The sequence below is a fragment of the Aethalodelphis obliquidens genome, unplaced genomic scaffold, assembly GCF_003676395.1.
Source record: "Aethalodelphis obliquidens isolate GAN/ISIS:26980383/991018 unplaced genomic scaffold, ASM367639v1 scaffold21, whole genome shotgun sequence".
Classification (NCBI taxonomy): domain Eukaryota; kingdom Metazoa; phylum Chordata; class Mammalia; order Artiodactyla; family Delphinidae; genus Aethalodelphis; species Aethalodelphis obliquidens.
Window position 1 is genome coordinate 28,334,989 of NW_020837965.1, and position 4,066 is coordinate 28,339,054.

The following is a 4,066-nucleotide window of genomic DNA, read 5'->3' on the forward strand; positions in this document are numbered from 1 at the left end:
TATATATATATATATAAATCCTTGGTCTCGATTGGGCAACTCTTAAACTACAGGTGCCCTGACAATTCACCTGGTCACTTCATCACACGTGGCTCCAGAGGACGGTCTCCTGGGCGCGGTCCTCACACAGAGACCCCCTCGGCGGTCCCTCAGCGCGCGTTTGCACCCCTGCCTCCCTCCCAATAGGATGCTTGTGATGACAGTGGCCCACCTGATAATCTGGATGATCCCAGATCTCGAGGCCCTTAATTTAATGACATCCTCCAGAGGGAGCCGGCCCATGTCCCAAGGGCTCTGGGCCTGGCGCTAGCCGGTGGACACATAGATAAGGGGATTGAGAGGCAAGAACTGGGTGCCGGGGTGGCGATGGGGTGTGTGGTGTTTGGAACACTGACCCAGGCAAGCAGGACAGGGGTTAAAGATAGGGCCTTCCCAGCAGCCCTTAGGTGAGGTGGGGAGGGCAGAGGGAGAGAGGAGATGGGCAGGGTGTCCTGGGGGGCAGCCCCTCCCTGAGAGCGGAGGGTGGAGGGAGGGAGCAGGCCGTGTGGGCTGTGGTGTGGGCTCAGGGGGCCCTGGAGGTGCTTCCGGCCCTCCTCTGCCTCCTGGGCCTGCTAGGGTGTTTGTGCCAGGTGGTTGCTGGTGGTGCCCGCTGGCCAGATGGAACCTGTGCTCCCTGGGCCTCCTCCCTCCATGCTGCAGGAAGTGGCCTTGCTCCCCAGGCCCTTTGTCCCTGGAGACCTCCTGGGGAAGGTAAACTATCCCTGGGTCTGGGGCCCCTCCCTGGGCAGTGAGGCAGCTTTAGGGTCCTGACTACAGGAGAGCAAGTGTGTGAGTGGCTATGGGGGCTGGTATCCCCCAGTCAGCCATCCTGAGGGTTCAGCCCAAGAGCATCTCAGCACCTCACGTGTGCCTCTCATGGACGGCCCAGGGCGGCGGGCCTGCTATCCTCACTCCCTGCTGGCCCCGGTGCACCCCTGGCCGGCCCCCAGTGCTGGTGGAGGGCGGCAGATCCCGTCACCTGCACAGACTCAGCCACCTGTGTGGAACCAGGCACATGTGGGGCCTCGGTGCAAGCCGACCAGGTGCGAGGGATCAAGGGTGTCCCTTCACCCTCTGACCTGGTCTCTTCCTATCAGAGGCAGCAGGCAGGCAACCGGTGCGGTCCCCTCCTCCATCCTGGGGTGGGCATGGCTGGCATGTTGGGGGCGGTGCTCAGTGAGGACAGGGTGGGGACTCCGGTGGGGGGAAGGAAGCCCAAGCCTCCAAACCCTAGCGTGCTCCCTGGATGGCTGGAGAAGAGGATGAGGGCTGCCCAGTGGCCCTGCTCTGCGCCCTCAGATAAGAACCGGGAAGGCTGGAGAAACCCAGGATGCAGGGCTTCTCTGGGACGCGGCGCCGTGTCCCCAGACGAGGTCCCGGGGGGCCACCTGCAGATAGTCGGCGGGCAGCCCGGCCCCCACGTCGGGGCTAGCTCAGCGGGTAAGGCACAGGGTCCCGCAGGCCGCCTGTCGCAGGCGATCGGGGTCACACTGGTGGGTGGCCCGGGTACGGGCTGCCGTGGAATTTCAAGGTGTGAGCGGAACTGAGGCGCCCGCGGGGCGATTCTCCGGCTGTTGGGTGAGGACGGTGGACAGGAGACTTCCCGGGCTTGCGCGTGGACCCTGGGGGGCGTCAGGCTGCCCAGTGTCATAGGTCCCGGGGGCCGTTGCTGCGCAGTGCCGTCGCCCTGGCAACCGGCGCTGCGGAGGGGGCGGGGTCGCGGGGACCCCCATCGCCGTCAGGCGGGCGCAGGCGGCTGGGAGCGCGGGGCGGGGCCTCAGGCCGGGGGTGGGGCGCGCGCGCGGGCTGGGGGCGCAGCTGAGCGCAGAAGAGCGCGGCCTCGGCCCCGCGCACCTACGGGCTCCGCGGAGCCGGCCCGGGCGCGGCGCAGCATCTGGCCGGCGGCGGGTAAGTGAGGGCAGGGCGCGCGGGCAGGGCGCGCGGGCTGGGGCTCCCGGTGAACCCCGACTCTCCGGCCGCAAGGGCGGCGGGATGCAGGGGCGGCGCTGCAGGGGTGAGGCCTGGCCGGGGAGCGGGCGGTGGGGTCAGAGGAGCGGAGACGCAGCTGCGGGAGCGGCCCAACCCCTTCACCGCCCTCTGTCCGATCGGGCTGGGGCCGGGGGAGGGCGGCCCTTTTCTCTCCCCCTGCCACCGCTTGTGGGCACTGAGGGACGGTTGGGGCTGGAGGGCGTGTGAGGTGCTGGGGAGGAGGCGGGCAGTGAAGGGCCCGGAGGCTCCGGAGTCTGTGAGGTCCGGGCAGTGGGGCGTGCAGGAGGCACCGGGCCGGGCCCGGGCCGGCCAGGGCAGCGGGGCCAGTCCCCAGGGAGAGGCCCGGCAGGGTGTGGGGGAGGGGTGGCCAGGCCCTGGCGCTGGCTGCCTGGGGCAGGGGCCGGGGCTCCCTCTGTGACGGGGTCTGTCCCGGCACCCTCAGCCCTCCGCGCATGTTTGATGAGTGAGTGAGCCGTGGTATGGGTGGGGAGGAAGGGGTTAGTGGTGCAGCGGCTGTTTGGCTAGTTGGCCAAGGGCTAGGATGAAGGAAATTCCCAGGCCGTTGCTGCAGCCACAGGAGGCCCAGGTGTGTGTGTGTGTGGCGGGGGGCGGGGGGCTTCGTGGGTCAAGCGTGTCCACCCAGTGGCGGCGGACACGGGGTGTGTGTGTGAGGGGGGAGCAGCAGCTCACGGAAGTGTGGAGGCAGGGGCATAATAGGCCGATGACCCTCCCGAGGCACCTACTACTCGACGCGGCCGAGCTCAGAGTGGTTGGGGGCCCTGGATGTGGCGGCAGGGGCTCCTGGGAGGTGGGTGCTGGGTGGGGCAGCACTGCAGTGAGGGCAGGGGTGGAGGTGCCGACTTGGAAGGGGACCTCCTTCCCCAGGCAGTGGGGGCTGCGGTATCACCAGGGGCAGGCTGGGCACTGGCTCCACAGTCACACGTGACATTAAATTTTATGTCCTTGTCTGGACAGGGCAGTAAACAGAGCCCTGGGGCCAGGGGTGCTGTGGGAGGGGCAGGAGGGATGGGGAGACTGGCTGGGAGTGAGCCTGCAAGTGACTTTCGGGTGGGTGAGGGCGCAGGGCCTCCATCGTCCCCCAGGTGTGAACGGGCACAGGTGTGGGGACCCGCAGCCTGCGGCGGAACTCTGACCAGCACAGCCATGACAACCAGTGCCAGGGGTGTGAGAGGGGTGCAGGGGGCCGTGGAACCCAAAGCAGGCCCAGGTGGGCGTTAGCGGAGGGAAGGCTTCCTGAGATTGCCCCCAAGGGCAGGGGGGAGGGAGTGGCAGGGGGACCACCCCTTCATGGTGAGCAGGGCGGCGTGGGTGAGCTGGCGCCGGGGTTGGGGGAATGTACACGGCAGGAGACGCAGCCAGCGCAGTAGGCAGCCACGATGGGAGCAGGGCAGAGACTGGTCCACACGCCCTGTGAACGGTGGACCGGAGGGGAGACTGAGTCTGCCGAGGCAGGGAGGGAAGATGCAGGGGCTGCGAGGCAGGGGTTGGGAAACACGGAGAGGCTTTTGGGATGGAATCCGCAGGCCCTGGATGACTCTCAGTCCTGGATCGGGAAACCTGTCCAGAGCTCCGGCTCCTCCGGCCTTCCCTGAGCGCGCAGAGCGGAGAGCGCAGGCCCGCCTCCCGCCCAGCGCGGCGCCGGGAGCGAGGACGCCCGAGCTCCCGCGGGAACGGCCACGGGACGGGACCCCGGGCCTGCGGCGTGGGCCCAGCAGGGACAAACCTCCGGGTCCCCGGGGACGCGCGCGCGGCGGGGAGAAGCCACTTCCGTTCCATATCCTCCCCGGCGGTGGCGGGAACGAGGTCTCGGGTCTCAGGTGGGGCTGCGGCGCCCCCTGGAGGCCCCGCTCTGGCTCGCGGCCCCCCGTGCGCACATCGGCGCGTGCGTGCGGCCGAGGCCCGGGGCCCCGAGTGGGGACAGCGCCCCTCGCGGGAAGCACGTCGCCGGGGTGGGAGAGGCCGCCCCCTCCGCATCCTGACTCTGTCTGCTCTGATCTCCTCAGATTCTGAGCTCGCC